This window comes from Anopheles merus, chromosome 2R (genome assembly GCF_017562075.2).
Source record: "Anopheles merus strain MAF chromosome 2R, AmerM5.1, whole genome shotgun sequence".
NCBI lineage: Eukaryota > Metazoa > Arthropoda > Insecta > Diptera > Culicidae > Anopheles > Anopheles merus.
The window spans coordinates 25,945,037-25,964,853 of NC_054082.1; the positions used below are offsets into that span (position 1 = coordinate 25,945,037).

Sequence of the window (19,817 nt, forward strand, 5' to 3'; positions counted from 1 at the left end):
GGTAGGGATACACATGCTGGGACGATGATTGTTGATGGAGGAACGATTGTCCCACCTACCTCACTGCCCGTAACACGACCTGTAACAGACCTGTTACATCTCTCAATAGCATTCCCGTCGTTCACACGGCGACATGTGTGAGAACGAACGATCGCCAGTGAAGGTATCGTTTTTATTTATTAAATACAACGGTTCCATGCTGATGCACCTCACTGCAGAACGCCGAGACTGTCGGTTTGCCAGTGCCATCCCCAAAAGGAAGACTTAGCAAAGATCCCGCTTTGTTCAAAATGAAATTGCACATACACACACATACACACCCCAGTGGGGGCAGGATTGGCAAATGAGAATGGAATTGGGTGGCGTTACCACATCACACGCCTGGTGTGGGAACCTCCACGACCTACCGATTCTAAACCATCACCCTCCCAGAAATGCACTGCAACTGCGTCGTCTGCGGCAAAGCCCGCAAGCAGTGTAAGTGCAGAAATCGTTTCCGCCGTCGCAAGGTCTCGTGCGGCCCCGTAGGTGGCACAGCACGAACGAAAAAGAAAAGCAACCCCAACACGAGACAGAATGGCAGTGAGCGAAACATGTAAACATACTCGGAATCCTCCCTGCCGGGCAGAGCGACTTCTTGTCCCGCTCACCGGCCATTACACAGTCGCCCGCGGGCCCGCCAGTTTGGCATGGCGGAGACGTGCAATGGATAAAATTATACCTTTCAGCCGTTGGCTTGGGGCAGACTGGCGGCCAAAAAGGCCAAGGGTAGGTGAGAGAGCGAGAGAGCAAGAGAGAGAGACCCGCTAAATCTTCCACCCACCTCATTTCCCCGTTTAGATGAGGGCAGAGAGGATGGAGGAGGTGCTAACGCTCCTGGGAAGACCCGCGTACGGTCCGTGCTTCCAGTAGCGTGGAGCCTCAAGCATGGGAAAATATTTTAATGGACGCATCGGGTGGACGACCTGACGACACGGAGCGCGGTTGGCGAGAGGGGGGAGAGAGAAGTCCGCGTAAGCACATGATTGATTTTTCGTTCACTGTCACCACACCGTACACACCCGGGTCCACCGGTCTTTGTCGTAGACCTTCCTGTTTTACGTCGCAACGGCTCACCGAAGCTGTCTCGTTGGCATTAAACTAGAGCCTAACCGAGTGACTGGAGCCATGGCTACAGCAGGTCCTCGAAGGTGAAGGTGTTTGGAAGCCGTTTTAGACTTCAAAGCGACACACTAACTAAATCGTTTTACGAGCGCACCAAACGGAGTTCCTTTTAACCGTTTAACTGGCCCGCGATGGCTTCTAGGCATGTCCGCTCATGCTGAGATTGATGGTTGCAACTGCGCTGTACAAGTCTTAGGTAAGTCTTAAACAATAGCTTAGGTTTAGTTCATCTCTAGGATTGAAAATGAAGAATTAACATCAGGCAAATGTTCGAAGATTTGTTTTGAGGATATCTAGGATTAACGATGATATTTTAACAGCGATGCACATTTCAACTATGTTAAGTTATTGGAGGATACCAAAGGACCCAAGTATATTTGTACAGGTCTTCTGCACGTCTTCTACTGCTTCAAGTATTTCTGCTGAACGTCAAAACCGGAATAGTTAACCAATTGGGCAACAAAATTGTGCCTCCAAAGTACCAAATACAGATCATGATCCATTTCTAGCACAGCTCAACTCGAGTCTCTTCATACGTTTGCGGTTGCGGGCCGGTGAAATATGTCCCAATGTGATGTCGATGTCTCGTTACTAAAATTCGCAAAAGAAAAACAGAGCGAATCGTGAGAGTGGCCACGCTCTCACCGCGTCTAGCGTTAGAGGATTTAGTGGCTGATGCACGTCACGATGACATCAAAACTTGCCATCAACTAAGTAAGAGGGACACCAGCAACGGAATCCTGCTCCGTTGCTTCTTCCCAAACCGTCTGAAGAAACAAAGTGCTTGTGTGTGTGTGTATGGTGCAGCACGACGCAGCAAAATAAAAACGCCACAAGACACCAACGTGTATGCGCACCATTACGTAAGAGACGCCACGGTTCCCACGCGATTCGCATTTGTGGTCGCACCAAAAAAAAAACACCCCACACGGCCTGTTTGCCGTGGTTTCGCTTCCCGCTTCGGTTCGTGATGATGATGCCAATGGAGATCGGCCCCACCAGCAGTCGCATAGTAAGTGGCTCTAGCGTGGCACGCAGTACCACCAACTCTTCCTATTGCCGCTTCTTTTGGGACGTTCTTGGGCCACACCGCGTGACTGCAGCAAACGGGAGGGGCGGCACAGTAACACAGTACCATGCCGTTAAGCCTTCTCACTCGTTTTGATTGGTGAAATTGGTTTTCATTACCTGTCAATTAAGTTTCTTCGGGTTCGTGTCGAAGGTCTCCTGCTCGCCCGGGGAGCATCATTTTCGGGAAAAACGCCAGCGCACTTACTTCCCCCGCAGCCACGGCACCGCGCAGGCTCCATTCGGGCTCGGTATGCTCCGCTAGGTGGAGCGTTTCTTCGGTACGATTTGACAGTTGCGGCATACAATTTGGGGCACGGAAAGGCGAGCACCACGGTGGAGTGTAAGCGATTTGATTAATAATGCTCTCAGTGCGGGCAGTGGTTTCAGGCTGCTGCTGCTGCTGCTAGAAGCCCACTATGATGTTTGACAGCGCTCTAACGGATGGATGTATGAGAACGAATCATACTGATCACAGCTTAATCGGTTGGATAATTAGCAATTTAGGTCGTTCCTGTTTTTAAGCGGGCAATCGGGCAACCGTCGAAAACGGAAGGCGAGGGTAGCATTAGCTTCCGCGGTTCTGCTCCACCCAGGCCCAGCAAAGCTGACGATCACGATGACGAGAAAAGTGCCGTGGGAACGCGTACCGTGCCGTCATGATGGGCAGAATAGATCCAAGACACCCGCAAGAAGGGATGTTTCCATTTTACGTGCCACTGCTTTTAATTTCATCAAAGTTTCAAAGCGCCGTGTAGACGCTTCTTGGCTACTTTCACTCGCCCCGCGCTGGAAGCCGATGAACCGTCAGATTTGGTGCGAGATTTTACGATTATTTTCGCACAGCACATCTTCATCTAAGGTGTGAGAGAGGAGAGAGTAACACAGACAACAACAACAACAACAAAAACGCAGCTCGTTAACGAAAGGCTTCGCTTTTTTTTTGTTCGCTTGGTCGATCTACCATAACCCAAACATCTCCTCCCACGACCCACTTGGGAAAGTGGCCATATCACGAATTCGTTTTCGGAGCTCCAGAAGATACAAAATTGGCCCCGCACGCTTGATCAATCAAATCTAAGCGTAGCCCGAATAGAAAGGGAACTGATTAGCTCCAAAACGCATCGTGCGGCCTCTTTTTTTTTGGTTACGGTGGGAGTAGGAGGAGAAACCATCACGCTCGATAGCTGATTAATGATGAGTTGCTACAAGCTTTGAAGGCTTTGGGCCACGGGCTAGTACTGGGCCGAGCGATCGGGTAGGTCAAGACCGGAAACTAGCATACAGAAAAAGCAACAACAAAAAACGGTGGTTGTGTTTTGTTTGTGGGTTTTCTGTTTTCAACCCCAAACCATACTCCGTGGACTTGAGCTAAATAGAAAGAATGGCAGCACTTTATTAATTTACACTTCACACGGCATTGAGTCACTAGCCAGGCCGTGCTTGCCGCCACTTGTTGTAGGCAGCTTGAACATATTTGCACGCTAAGCAAAACGCGCGCCCGTCCGCGGGAGCACGCTTAAGCCTGTCCCGGCCAGAACCGGCATAAGCAAGCCAAACAACAACAACAACTGCGACAACTGTCGCTGTTTAGCAACACAATCGCAGACACAAGAAATGTTCACCCGTGGGACCGGTCCAGCCAAGAGAAGACTAAATATCTGCGTCAAAATATAAATTATTTACCACTTGCTACTGCTGTGGGGTGAAACTAAAACCCCGGAGAGCCGCGTCGGCAATGGCGTTTGGTGCGTCGGATACATTACACCGTACAATCCACCCCCAGCTGGCCACTCTAATGGGAACAAGCGGGTGGGGGATTCAAGCATTCCAACAGCGACCAAACCGTGTGCACCTGTGTTTTGCGTTCAACCAGGCCCGTTTTATAGGTCAAACCACGGATCGGCTCGCGATGCAAGAAGTCCGTCGCGACGACCAGCTGGCTAAAGTGCCGCGCATGCGGGGGTAAGACAAGTGCACTTTTGCATGAATCATACGCAAGACTCCGTGCAGTCTTCATGGCTTAAGCGCGTCCTAACATCCACTTCCCTCAGTTTTGGTTGCCTTCGTGAAGAGAAGGAACAGAGCTTTGCCTCCTGAAGTGCACACACACACACACACATACACATTCTATCCGTGCTACTTGCCAAACGCGAATGCTGAAGTGTCCTCTAGTACCATTAGGGTAAAGTGCCGGTGAAGGTGAGGAAGTGACGATGGTAGCTTTTGGCACGTGTTAAAGTAGTCCCGCGCTTTGCAACGCCACGGAGGCAAAGGGTGGCCATTATTAATAACCAATCGCCGCTACATTAGACCGTAAGTGCCTCAATCGAAATCGTCAACAGCGGCAGCAGAGGCAGCAATGGAGCGGACCCCAATCCAGGGGCGATAGTTTATTGGAATGTTGTTCTTGACGGTGGAAACTGTTTCGGTACGTTGGCTCCCCACAGTTCGGTGCTTATTCGGTGAAGTATTCCCTCGGAATGCCACCAGACGGCCTGCAGATGATCGCCTCTATCTCTTTCTCTTTCTTCCCCAATCATGCCCCAACCAGGTGCGCAATGGTGCATAGACACAGAGAGAAAGAGACAGAAGGATAAGCTCCAGCACCACCACTCAAGATTCGTGCAGGGGTTTTTGACATCTTTCTGAAGGTTTGCTTCTCCACTCCACTCCAAAAATGTGCCTCGGCGGAATGTGGCGAACCTGCGCAGCACCGGACTGTCTGCTAGATTTGCAAACAGATGCCAACACCGTTCCAAGAATTATTCGCCACCGTACCCTGCGTACCCTTCTGATTCTGCTGTTCAAGACCCAAAATCACCTCAGTTTCGCTAGGTGACACTGTACTGCATCCCACACAGTGCCACGCATACAATGTCCGTAACGACCTGACGCAAGCAGAAAATCGATTGGACATCTTTTCAGGTTCATCAAACTTGTGCGCAATGGGACTGTTTTTTTTTACACTCAATTGTCCTACGACGGACGACACCGGACCAAAGTAGCAAATGCCGGGACCGTAGACCTGTGCCCTCTGCACGATCTCTTTCGCGGAGTGTCGTGTGGCCAGAAACCTGCACACAAAAGAACAGGCATCTTCTGCATGCTACAAAAGGGATTCGTACAGATTCTTCGAAAAACCAAGACACGAAAAAAAAAAATTGGCCGAGATTTTTAAAAGCATCGTCCAAAAATAGTACAAAAAACCAACACACGATCGTCCGAAAAGCTTCCATAAACGATCTCGAGAACAACAGGCTGTGTATCTTTTTATGTGTGCCTATGCTGCGTTACCTTTTACCAACAAGACAGCACACCTTCAACCATTCCTGGTGAGTGAGATTTCATTTGTTTTTTTTTCTTCTACGGGGACTTCCACTACGCTTTGCCAATGGAAACGATCTCCAAAAGGATCGACCTTTCACGATCATCATCATCATGCTGCACACCTTGAGCATTTTCCCATGGATTGCCCCGGCAGCGGTTCTACGTGTTTACATTTTCTGTTTTGATTCCCGGTCCTGTAGTGCATTGTTCCCTGGATGTTTCGAATGCACCTATCCCGGGCGGAGATATATAGAACCTTTCTACAACTATTAATGTTTCGAACCGCTTTTTTCCCTCTTTTTTCTTGACACAAGCGACACTACCCCGTGACGGAACGGAGGATTGCTCCCGAACGCTGTTTTTGCTTTTATGTTGCTCACTGCAACACAAAACGGCAAAAATGTCATCCAAAGCACAAAGACAGGGGGGGGGGGTGGACGGTGAACGAATTATTTATAGCGCTCCGTACCTGAAACCACCGAAAGGGGACCTCGAGAGTGTAAGGTACGTGGGAAATGGATTTGAAAAATTTAAATATTGTTTTTTTTGCTCAGATTTTTTGCTTTCTGAGGGATTTCTAAGGGGATGTGAAATTTTGTTTCAAAGTGTATTTTTGTACAACTAATGTACAATGATTTAATGAACCATCATACACACCATGTTCTGCCAGGGTAAATTGTAATCTACGCCCCCGATACCAGCTGTTTCGGCCAGGAAATAAATGAAAAGCGGAACACCAAACTGAAACCTGAAGGGGCAGGGGATAAACGGTAATTTAGAAACGAAAAACAAAGCGAAGCACAAAAAATTAGCCTTCAAAAGTAAAACCAACCAACGACAGGACAAAACCATCCTACTTTCAACTTTCCCAAGATGTAGGGAATCTCCCATAGCAGCTTCTCCAGCATCTGGCGCCCAACACACTGGCTATGAGACGGTGAGCAGCAACAAAACGGTAAAACAAAACAAAAACACCATAAAACCATCGCGCCGCTAAAACAAACTTTCCCATCCTTTCTCCGCCCACCGGACCGAGGGCACACACACACACACACACAAACGGCCCAAACGCCCTCATAAAGTCGGAAGGATCGCACAGCAAATGCAAATTTTGCGCCCAGAACCATCTGTACGGTCCCCGCTCTATAGGGGAACGGGCATTTCCGGACCCGGGAGATTGATTTTCCCAACAAAAAAAAAAAAAAATCCCCACAGGACAGACGAGAGATCGATCGATCGGTGCCGGCTAACAATCGGAAATTACACCTCCCGCTTGTCAAAACAGGACAAATCGGGATTCCAAAGATCACACAGCCCAGCACCGGTGCTCTCTGCTTGGTAAGTGATAATCTTCTGGTTTATCCCCTGTTTCTAATTATCTTGTCCTTGTGTGCTCGGATGCCGAAGCGCAGAACCGATCGAGGCGTTTTACATATTTTGGTGCGGTAGCAGCTGCAGCACCGTTGCATATCATTATAAAACAGCCGACTGTGGAATCGACTGGTGATGGTTTTACCGAACATGGTTAGAAGGATCCTGCTTCTAAAAAGGTAAATTGCCTGCCCGCTCTACCTTTTCCCTGCCAGATGTGGCAAACGGGGCACTTTTTGTTTTATTCTACCCAGCGCCGTTCACTCATTTCGTATTCCCAAAATTGCCCGTAATTGAAGGTGCAATCAATATACCTTCGTTGTACGGGGTCGCCGAGAAATGGCTTGTCCCACAAGACGCGATCGTCTCCCATTGACAGATCCTGGTGCTATTTGAATGCGTTAAGCAGAGATATGGAGAGAGAGAGAGCTAAAGAAAGGTCAACAGACGACAGCAGCACAGCAAGGGCCGACCGGAAACAACCATCCGGAATGATCATTGTTGATCTTCGAACAGGCAGCTCTGCCCTGCCCAGGATGCGGAAGTACGGAATCGATTCCGTGTGCGCACCTCAGAGAACACCAAGCAAAGGCGATACAATTGGCTCAAGCAAAAAGCAATGCCAAAGGATGCCAAAAAAAGGTGAAGAACATGCAATTCAGGCAGGCAACAGCGAGAAAAAAAACCCCGAAAAGAGCAAATGCTAACACCAATCTATCGACCTTTACTTCCGATTCTTCCGAGATCGAGCGAGCAAAGCGTCTTTGTTCCGGTCGCTTGTTTTCCCCTGCCAGGATGCAAGAAAGCGCTTCGTTTTATTCTTTTTTGCTCTTCCGTTTTTCAGTTGCGGAGGAGGAAGCAAAAAGGACCCATTTTACATCTGCCCTCCCTGGCACAAATCCAGACCGTGAACCGGAAATTTCCTCTTCCGCACCGAGCATTAATTTGATTTCAGGATTTTAGAAACAGACGTCGCGTAGCAAGAGTGGAAGCGTAGAGGAAAAGAAAAGCAGATCGACTCACACTCACAGGTCTAAAAAAGGAGGAAAAAAAGGAAACCAAAACTCATCTGCAGCAGCAGCAGCAGCAGCAGTTCGAATGCATTGGCGAGGGTGGAAAACATGAGATGCAGACCTGAGACTGTGGCTGTGGTAGGCTCTGTCTGTAGGTCCTTCGGCTTCGGGATCCCTCCTGTTTCGCCAGATGTTGTTTGGTTCGATGGACGAGAGGACGATGATTTGCTGGTGCCGCTGCTGGTACGATCGGTCGGGAAGCTTGGCGTGGGAATGAGATCTCGATTTTGAATTTCTAATGCACACTACTACTGTGCCGGGGTGCCTGGGAGAAAAATAGAAGATGATGTGCCTGCGCTGCGTGAAACTGGGGAGAAGGAAAAAAACTTTCAACACCTTTCGATGGGTTTGCCTGGTCCCGTGTTTGGGAAAGCAGGAAGCAAAGATATGGACAGGAAATTAGATGAAAAAAAAACACATCCCCTGACGTTAATGAGCTTACTAGAAAGACATCGAACTAATCTTACGCAGTACAAGTTCCAGATGGATGCACTAAACGAATACACATCCGCTCAAGATCGTATACCGCGAAGGTTATGCTAAAACAGCTAAACCGCATTGCTTTACACTAGTTTGATTGTAAACAAAATTATTTCCGCACACCGATCGACAAACACACTCTAACAGCTCGCTCACTCTCTCTTCGCACTCCGCGTTTTCCACCTAGCGTCTTGCTGAATTCTTCCCCAAGCTCACTCGCGCATGCCACTACTAAACTGGCCAATTTAATGTACGGTACGCCACGGCATCGCATCCTGCGGACATGCGTGCGGAATTGGTTTCCAATTAATTATCTTATCCACTTCGCTGCGCCCACCTCCGCTGAGCTACTTCTCAGGGTTTGGGAGCAGGTTTCGCGCAGTGCCCGGTGGTGCGCGCGGTGCTTTAATTAAATGCGAATTAATTTACGTCCCCATACACCCCGCACTTACACGAGCGGTACCGGTACCGTAGGCGCGTGAACCAATTAGCTTTCACCCGCCCGTTAGCAAAATCGCTGCTGCCCCTACCCTTCTTTTTCATGTGATCACGAAAATCGGATTACCGCCGCTCGGGAAAAGTGGTTCACATCACAGCGGCGCAGTGTGCACTCGTGGCATGTAAATGGATTAATTTAACTTTAACTACACTCACACACACACAGCGCGGTTTGGTTGAAATCGTGCCGATTTAATGGACAAATATGAGGCTCAAAACAAAAGCCAGAGCTTGATTTTGCATGATCAGTCGAGATCGTGAGGCGACTGGATTAATTCATTGTCATGAAAGCCTTCCATTGCACATTGCAAAAGCTTCTTACTATAAAAAATGAGCTTAAAACTAAAATTCGAAGCAAAAAAAGGGTTTTCCCACAGTGTTCAAGAAATAGATTACGGGTTCTTTTTTACTTTCCATCCTTCTAATATTAATTGAACTCATTTTGTAAGCCTTCCAACAGTTGCCAGGCCAACCGTACGCATCGCATCCCCACGGTGATCAGCTCTTTGTGCGAAATTCTTAACGCAAACTGAGATAGCAACGTTCAAGAAACCCAACAGCGTCTTAGAAAACTCGCAAAACAAAGACCCCTTGCGTACTTCCTACGTACTGTACAGCTGAACCCCGGCTCAAACCTCGATAGCAAGGAACTGCACCATTCGTGGATAGCACACTCTTGAGGCGAACCTTAAAAACCACCTTTCCATAAAAACATAACCCCGACCCCGGGGACAGCTGCTTCGTCTTTGGGATTTCGTTTTAACGTGAACATGATGTTCTCCCTACTCGCTTCCAAGTGCACAGGATCGTCCATCCACATGCATACGAACAAAAAAGCAGGTCCTGCCAGACTGGGTTTCGAATCCTGAGTCCTGAAATGCTACACTGCGGCGTGCGACCGATACCAATCAATTTCCCTTCGAAGCAGGATTGCCCCCTGAGCAGAGCAGGATATCTCTCGACTGTGCTAGGACCTTCGCAGTGAACTCTCAAGGCATATGGGACGAACTTACCCGGGCGCAATGGATTCAATCTTCTTCCAGTGCATCGAATACCAAGAAACTCGCTTGCCAAAAGGACTCGCACGCAGCACAAGCGAGAAGTGGAGTAGAGAATGAAATAAAACTGATAGCCAGCAGCCGGCAGCAGGCCATCAAAAGCAAAGAAAGAAAGAAAGCAACAAAAAAAACAACGCTAAGGCTACAATTATATGCTGGCATCGTCCGGTGCCACGCGACCCCGGACCAATCAGGAGCGAGCGATTTTGGGTCGCACTTATGGTCCGGAGTCCTGAACCCGTCCCTTGCCCGGCGTCTCACGGCGGTTCCACAATCGACCCACAGAGCAAGAAGCAAAAGAAGCAGCCAAATAAAGAAGAACAACAAACGTTTTAGGAGCAAAAGCAATCCGCTTTTTCCAGAGTGCGCCGTGCGCGCGCAGATGTTTTACATACACCATTAGTGCTTCCCCGGTGCGGCGAGGAAGAAGCAGAAGGATAAATAGGAAAAAAGAAAGACACGATTGATGGCTGAGCGGTGCGATGCGATACCTGCGAGGCGCGCAGTGCAGTTGCTGTGGTTCCCTTGACGCTTGGATTCAAGCAGCTCCGTCTTGCGTCCTTGCGCTTGGGAAACAGCTGGCCCAGAGCTGGCCGGTCTGAAGCGCAGACAGAAAGTAGAGGAAAAAGCAAAGGAAAGGACAGCAAAACAAGAAAAGCAGCGCAAAAAGCACCTTGCGCCTCGCCAAGTCAGTGTGTTGATCCGACCGAACACAGGGGCCGGCTGCTGCACGCCGACGGTCCTTCTCCATACGATCGTCATTAACGGGACACGCCGAGATGGGCGCACGCCTCTCATCCGACTTGCTTGATTTGGTTGTCCCTTCTTCCTTTCATCCCTTGAGTTCGCCGTGCTCTGTGTGCTGTGGTGCTTATGCTGCTGCGCTGTGCTTCTGAAGCACCGGCGACACGCGCCATGTGCAATTTCCTACACCACACTGGAAAGTGTGGATCGTAAGCGGCAGTGCCGGAGGAGAACCACATAAAGCCTGCTCAGAGGAACGGAATCACCCATCAGAAAACAAAAAATAACAACATAAAAATTGCTACAAACTTAAGGCAAACCCGCAGCAGCAGCAGCAGCAGCAGTCGCGTGGGTTCGTCGCCAGCGATGGCCCCTCGCCATGTTCCGGTCCCAAGAACAGCTGCCACGCGCCTGTGTGTAAACATTAACCCCAGCCCAAACACGGCTGCCAGGCGTCGATGATATGCCAATCGCGACAAGCTGCGCGTCTCACCGTGTTTTTTTTTTTCTCTTGGCGTCACCCCGAGTAAACACATTGCGTGGCACTTTTTTATTAACGTTTAAGCGGTTTCGGTTACCTTTTTTTGTGTGTACCCCCATCGTTAGCAGCGTGCGTTCGATCAAAGGGGCACGATCGCACCGTGGCTTTGCACCGGGCTGCTGATAACGATGTGACACAAGGTGTTCGCGGTGAGCCTTCCACATATTGGGAGGGAATGGCATAATATGCTGCCGGCAGCGACAGCAGCTGAGCAGACTGCAGAGCATCACACGATCGCGACCCACATCCATCATATATCGCCGGTGCGGTTTCGGTATACAAACATAATTGCTCTTTTTTTGTGACAACTTCTGGGTAACCATGTTACTTTACTTGTTGGTCGCTTGCTTCATCTATTTATACTTAACGACGGAGAAATAAATATTCGGCTCCAGCCATGCCCTACATACAACGCAGCAACATTATATGCAACCCAACAACACACGAAGACACTGTAGAAACACCTCTTCAGGTTTTTATCCCCTATATCACCCCAAAAGCCGGTTGAGGAATATGATAAACTAACTACATCGTACACGAAGGGGGGAGGGGCAAGAGTGAGTTTATATTTATATTTACCTAGCCCAACTGCTAACATCTTCGTCCAACACACCAACGCCCTAACGCGGCTCCCTATTTTGCGCCGTTTCGCGACCACGCTTAGACGATCTATTTCGGGAAGCACACATTTATGATACATGCTTCGGGAGAGGCATATATTTCCGAGGAAAAGGCAATGTAGACAGGCTGCGCGTCACGTTTCCCTGCTTCGGGAAATGATTTGGAGCGATTTTAATTGATGTTTGCGTGCGTGTGCGACTGTTTGGGAATGGTGACGATGGTAAAAATAACAACGCAAGCCACTATTTATCGGGAAGGGGTGATCTTAAGACTTAGTTTGTTTAAGGGAATCCATACTTTCTTTGGAGGTGTGTAGCATGTTACGTTTTGTCTTTTATTCGTAATATTAACTGGAATTGTGAACAGATCATTTGCTCTCGTGTCTAGACTTTAGGCTGCATAATAAAAACTCCATAAAACATCACAATATCGTTAGTGGTTTAGATGGCGAACACACTGTAATAATGACACCAAACAACTTGGATGTAATGTGATCTGATAAATGGGAATTCATAATTTAAGTTGGCGATAAAAGGTTTTATTATTTCGTTCAAACTTATCAGAGTTCTGAGTTTAAACAGTTCAGATGAGACTTCAACGGCTCTAATCGGTTACCGATGAAAGCATTTGTTAAGCATCTGTTTTGGTGCGTTTTAGAACCGCAGCATCACTGTTTAGCAAAACCTGCCATTATCCAACGACCCTATAAGGATTCCCATGAGCACCGAACAAGAGGTTCTTGCAAATATCTTCAACACCTTGTCGAAACCGAAACCACCAAACGACTACGTCCGCTAAAAAGGAGTTAAACTTTGCCTTCTGCAGCACCCTTCGACAATCTGGCGAGCCGAATACCGCCAAATACCGCCAGATGCATCAACAATAGGCGCTCAAAGGGCCCAGCAACATCCCGAAATGGCATATGCTTTCACGTGTTGGGATCGCCAAAATCGATCCTGGCATTCATTTCCGCGTGCCCACCACCGACTAACTGATGAATTTCCTTTTTCATATATTCAAAAGACCCAGCTCCTCACTCAGCATCAGCAATCGGCATGGAACATCCTCGCCCGGCCCCAGAACGATGCCACCATATGCCGCACGCCAACTACGAGTATCTACGGGAGGCACAGCAGCGCTGCCACGGAGACCTTCAGCTTTTCAGACAGACTCGAGCTCAAGATCAATCAATAGTGTTTTGCGGTTTTGCTTACGTACGCTGTGCAGCTTTTCTTTTCTCTATGCGTCGAGCTCAATTTACTTTGCAAAGATCTCTTATCCCTCAGGATCTGCAGGATCGCTTCAGGGCAGAAACACGGCAGTCGCAGGAAAGCCGGAGGGAAACCAAGCGATAAAGCCTGGCGCACGCCAGAAGGTGTCAGAGGTACGATCTTGGGACGACGGTTTCGTTTTTGAGTTTTGCTTTTGGCCCGTTCGCTTTGTGGCGTTGTTTCGTATCATCTGCTCCTGGCCGATGATGCCTGCATACGGTCTAGGATTTCAGGATTGGTTTCTTTCTGGAGTAGGGACGAAGACAGACGGTGCCGGTACATATATTGGTAGAGAAAGATGTATCTTCGATTTTAATGTACTGCTGGTGAGCCTCTTCCAGATAAAACTGTTTTCAAAGTTTCCTAAAAACCATAAAAGAGAATTATAGATCTTTCATTCGAAAGCTCGTGTATTTCTTCAGGGGTTTCACCAAGATTTCAAGTATAACTAACCAAAAAGCATACATTCTGAAAAATCAAATCGGCACTGTACAAACGAGTCTCATTTGACAATCCGATAGCTTATCCCAGAAATTGCATTTCCCTCACGATCGTGTCCTTGTTCCGCAGAATAAACATGATCATCAAAAGAAGTTTTCCAATTGCCGCCAATCCATGCTGCGTTCCCAACAACACCCGGGGACCGATTCCGATGCAATAAAAGCATTAAAGAAAAACCGCACACGCGTGTCTGATGTCGGAACAAAACAAGCTCCAGCCCAAGATGCAGTGCAAGAAACGCTACGTACGAAAATGTGCACATATGTCGTCGCTCTGTCGAATTTCCGGATGCTGATCTGCCTGATCTGATGTGCTAAGGAACGTACAATACACCACTGCCAGTTTGAAAAGTAGAAAACCCCGACACAAGGCAATGACAAAACTGGCGTGCGACAGCTCAGCTCAGAGCATGCCGCTGCCGCCGGGCAAAGCGACAAAGGAGAGCAAAGCGGTAGCTACCGAAAAAGCGGAACTCAAGAAGAACGCTAGAAGGGGAGAGGGCTGCGATGTGCGCCGGATCTTTTCGTCTTTCTTCTCGCTGTGTTCGCTTCTGCCTTTGCTTTCGATGCTTGAAAACCGTGGCGAATGGCATTATGCTTCCTTGCAGGGCGCTGTGTGCCGCGCGGCAAACAACTGAGGGAAACGAGATACCGCCGCCGCCGCCACGCTAACCGCACCAGCTGGAGGCACGAGCGCTTCCGCACCGTACGCGTGCCATCGGTTATGCTTCGAATCTGTTTCCATATGCTGCACCGTCGGCTTTCCAAGTTCCCCCGGGTTTGCCGTGAACAGCCATCGTAAAGGAGCGACAGTTTTAGGTCAACGCACAGCGAAGGTTCTTCGTTTGGGGAGGGTGAACTACTTGCTGTGTCGTTGTTGCATTGCATGGTACACTGTATGGTACAAGTGTGTACGCCAAAAAGGCCACCCAAGCAGGCACACTCTAACAAAGTCCTCGAACCTGGAAGGGGTAGCATTGGCAGGGTAGAAACACTTTCCACGCACCACGAACATCACGGCCATGCATCGCACGTACTCGGGACGACAAGGGGTCGACTACAGAACGACGCTGCTTAAAACTCCGGAACGAAGCTTCCGGGCCCACGTGCCAGCGAGCACCCGCATGGCCGCGCCATAGCAGGAACAGGCTTTCGGGGTTTGCGTTCAGCCATAGAACCTCAAAACCTCACGCATCAACGCGTCGCTTTACCGTCCATCCAGTGGAACGCACTGTTCCCACTTCCGCTTCGGATAGAACTCTCTTTGTGGACAAAAACGAGAACTCCAACCATCATCATCGCCCGCCGCACAGCCAACCAGTATGTATTTGTGCCGTATGTTGGTCGTTCGCTATTGTGCGCCTCATTGTTGGTCCCCCCCCTTAGCCTCAAGTGCAATTAACCATTCATAAACGTTCATTCATGCGCGATCAGCCAACCGCGGACATGCGCATCGGAGCGCGGTGACGCGACACGCTTATGCTAGGGGTTCTGGATGCCCAGCCCGCCCGCTCGCCCGTGCCTCCGAGAGCTATGTTGACCGAGCAATTACGCAAGCACGTGTCCTCCGTTAGTTCCTCGCGTTAGCTCGTCGGTCAGAAGCACGGAAGAGGTGTCTTCGACCGCCAACTAAACGTGCGGTTGCCACACCAGCGACCCACCAGCGAATGGGTCGCCGAGGGCCTTGCAATTACGCGCACTCGCCGGAAAGTGGGCGCACGACGGATATTAACAAAAAAAAAGAATTTTTGCGCAAATTACCCTCCACCGGCACGAGCGCACTTGTCACCGGAACACCGTCTTGCGAAAGTCGCCTAAAAACTCTTAGACCCACTCTTACGTATCATCTGCCCTACTCGCCCCCCACTCCTCCCTTCCGGGCACTGCTGCTATGCGGCCGGGTGGGGTGGCGTGATGTTGTTTAACAACAAAGAAAAGCATCATAACTGCGCACGCGTTAAGCGCTTTGGAGCAGCAGTGGCAAAACAGGGGGACGAGGGCAGGATATAACAGATGATGATAGCGGCGAAATGGACGCATCGGGGGGAGACCGTCACACCACCACCGGGCAGATGTTGCGTTAGCACAAACGGGAACGCAGCGTGTGGTGACGACGTCTCCATGTGCGTTTTTTGCTTCTTTCTTTACCACCTCCAACAAAGCGAATTCTTCCCCAGCCTGTTCGGGGGGTTATAAATGCAGCCGGCATATTGCGAGGCCACGCGACGCGATGATGATGGAATGCTTGTTTTCGTTCTTTGCATTGCCGGCGCACACGGGTGGAACGGGATCATATGTTCACTCTTGTTGAAAATTAGTCGCGAAACGGGGAGAATTCCTAAAAATAAAGCAAAGGAACATTAAGACACTGGGGAAAGTAAGATAAATAGACCACAAAGATAGGCAGGTTTGTTAAAATAATACAAACTCATCAAAACGGTTACACCTATTCGGCCTCCGGGACTAACACAGCTTCACCCATTCTCCTGATTGTTTCTACACACTTCCTCCCTCCCCCCCCCCCTCCCCCCAATGACAGATGCAAAATGTGCATCCCTCACGCGGCGACTCGCCACCACCAGGGACAGCTGCTACTGTCCTCCCCTTGTGTGCCTGCAGCGAAACAGATCACTGAACCTAAATGCCCCACCGTCCATGCGTACATGCTTGTGGCCTTGAACGTACCACAGGGACAAAGAAAACTCCCCAACCGTATGCCGAGCCGTTAGCTGCTGGCGAAGTGGAAAGTGCAATAGAACCGACCTACCAAAACCAAAAAAAAAACGGCGTGAAAACAGACGCTGGACTGGTCCCGCGGACGCTGTGATGGATGGATGTGTGAAGATGTGTACATTGTCGCTTGCGACGTGTGCATGCTTTAGCACATCCCGAGCCACAGATCCTGTCTAGCCCCCCGGCATGTCCCTCCAGAAATGGAAGGAGGTCTGGCATTTTCAAGAAATCGCAAAAACAAACAACCCAACCCTCCGCTCCGTTGGTATAATGCAACTGTTGAGACGGTTTTCGACTCAAACAGATAGAGTAAAACTTTTAAAATAAACAACCAGACCCCTGCCCTGACACGAGGCCCAAGAGCCGAATACGGTCTCCAGGAGGGAGCGCAAAGCGACGTTTGCCTCCTGCTAGACTCGTGTGCTAAATTCATCGCTTCTCATCCCCATCGGGGCAACAATCGCAACACGCATCAGCTTCAACGCGGCTTAGTCATGGTTTTTAGGGGAGGAAGGGCAAATACGAATCAAATCCGCGCACACGATTAGGAACGCAATGTGCGGGATAAAATTAGACTCACTCACTCACGTTTGATTGGAATTCCACAACGATCGATATGCCTGCTGGTGGAGGAAACCTACCATAGATACCTCCGGTTCACATACGCGCTTTTCGGGCAGAGGAGCTAAAACTGTTTATGAAATGAATTCCGTGCGCAGTGAGGGAAAACACCCCGATGGCGGCACTGATTGAGATTTCTATCGCGACGGCTTGGGCAGTGTAATATATGGGAGGCCATTTTTACATTCCCTCTTGCCGATCGGTCGATCAATGCGATAGGGGATAGGCTGTCGAACATGCTGTTTCACCTACCAGCCAGCACATGGCGTTTCCACGTGTATCGTTTTAAGTATGCACAAACCGCCAAAACAGTTTTTCAAGATCAAGGAACGCATTTCCTCGATCGTTCATCCGTCTTAAGCTGCTTCTCGTGCTGGGAGAATTCGGTACTCGCTTACAACATAAATCCGAACCCCTCGAGAATGACCATGTACTGGGCGTGAGTTCTTCGGAGTTTCTTCTTCAAGGGCACCAAGGATGTTTTCCCTAATCCTCACAGTATGCCGGAGGCGTGAAAAATAACACTTCGCATACGTCGTATCCTTCTCCTTGGAACGACACAAACAGCAGCAGGATCCATTCGTCCTGTGTTTTGTTTTTCCAATGGAACAACACAGCGCACTGTGAGCATGAAGCAATACCTCATTACCAATGCAAAACTGCCACCACCACCATCATCATCTTCTGCATGCTGTTCCTCCGCGTTCTTCGCAGGTCATTTGCAGCGTACCATCTGCCGACCGAGGGTAGGGCAATAACAACAACTCCCTAAATCAAGCAACAACACAGTAGCGCGACCCAGCAATAACGCTCACTGTGTCTGTGCAAACATAAACATCCAAATCCGTAGTCGGTCGGACCATCATCCATGCATTAATGTAATGACTTTCTGGCAAAGGTCATCAAACACGGCCACACTCGACCATTCGATAGAGACCGTGACAGTTGCTTGCTAAAAAGAAAGGAGTAAAAACGGAAAGAAACACATTTTAATATTTTGACCATCACAACATGTTGCTTCCACCCCGGCGGGCCATTCTTTCGCTCATTGTGTCGCAAGGGCCAAGCATAGTCAATGCGCTTTCTTCGCTGCCCCGCACTGAGTTCTTGATGCTGTTGACGCATATGCTCTGGTTGCTTTTACATACAATCGTTTCTTTTTCGCCAGCTGATAGCATTTTTATCGCTCCGTCCGGTTGCGATATTGCCCAAGGTTTGGCGATCCGCCCGATGGCAACTTGTTATCGGAAACATTGTTGACCCAAGGCCCGGGAAAAGGAGGGAGACCATATGCAAGGCGAACACTCGCAGGACGATATCACATGATCACATATGGAGCTGGGCATGTTGGGTAAAGAAAAAAACAAGCAAACGTAACGAAACAGCTGAACGATCATCGCCAGCCAAAGCTTGCTCGATCTTCATGCTGGTGGTGGTGGTGCTGCTGCTGCTGCTTCTCGTCGCATATTTACATCAGCTCCAGAGTCTGCCGTTGCACTCTGGGGTGTGTGTAATGCGCAGCAGGATTTTTTCTTAAAACTTACGACACCCTCCTTCTGGGCTGGTTGGTGTCTTTCGCTTTGACCTGCTTGTGATGATGCCACAAACGCAGCATGATGGCCGTAGGATAAGTTTCAGCGTTTTTGCCTCTCTTAGTTTTTTTTCTTTTTGGGTTGTCCTTGCTGGTTGGTAAATTGTAGAAAGTGATGTACCCACAGATGATGATAATTATTAGCTGGAATCGAATGACTGGCAACAGAACAGATGTCAGCAAGGGTGCCGAGTTGGTGTTTTTGTCTTAAGGACTAATCGAAAGAATGGATGTAGAAAATGGGGATTTGCTGGTAGATTAGTTTTGGGTAGTAGTTTTGGGATACTTGTGGAGCATCAAAGAATTGGAATAGCAATATGGAGAAAATAAGGATGAAAATGAAACAATTCGCTTTTGAAAGGCATTTCTTTGGTTCAAGTAAGATTCAAACTCAACGCCGTAGGTTGATTCGAGCGCACATGTTTACTTTAAATGTTTGTATCGACTTTCGATCGATCCCATCCTCAAACTATCGTCACAGTTCCATTCCAAACGAAACAGTTGGAAAATTGATTTTGCTGCATAGATAGCCCAGGGGAAAGGTATCGACAAAACCTAAAGGCCGGGAACGTCTGCTGCTGCTGCTATTCGACTGCTGTCTGCTTTTCTGGTTCGCTGTCTTCCTACCTCAAACTCGAACATATGTACAGGTAACCCGACGATTTTGTTTTGCTTGTGATCATGTGTTTTTTTTTATTTGCTGCTTTATCGATCCATTGCTTTTCCTTTCCACCTTCGCCGTAGACAGCTGATCGGGCCCGGCACAGCGGAACGGAATGGGCGTACAAAGCGTACCACCCGAGAGCAAAAGGGAACAGAGCAGCACATCCAAGCCAAGCAAAAGAGCAACTCCCGGGCGACCCTTTCCCATGTGGACACCTCTGGCGTAATGGTACAGTGTACTGACGAAGACGAGGACGACGGCGTTCTCCCACACGCAATGGGTTCCGATTCGTTTCGGCAAGCCCTTGTGTATGGCCGCACTAAACGAAGCCTATTGTTTCTAACGATGTCACACTGTATACGATTCCAATCAGTGAGTTCGTCATGGCTGGCCGGAACCCCCCGGGCGTACCCCGGCGGTAGCGGACACCCGGGTGGACAACCCGGGGGTTACTGCTCAGCGTTTATGAGGCGTGCACAATAGTACACA

General features: G+C 49.1%; 1 protein-coding gene across 1 annotated transcript in view; it reads right to left on the bottom strand.

Annotated features, from left to right (window-relative positions):
* Positions 1 to 19,817, bottom strand: part of LOC121590734 (protein neuralized) — a 37,062-nt gene that overhangs the window by 15,454 nt on the left and 1,791 nt on the right. The window lies entirely within an intron of this gene.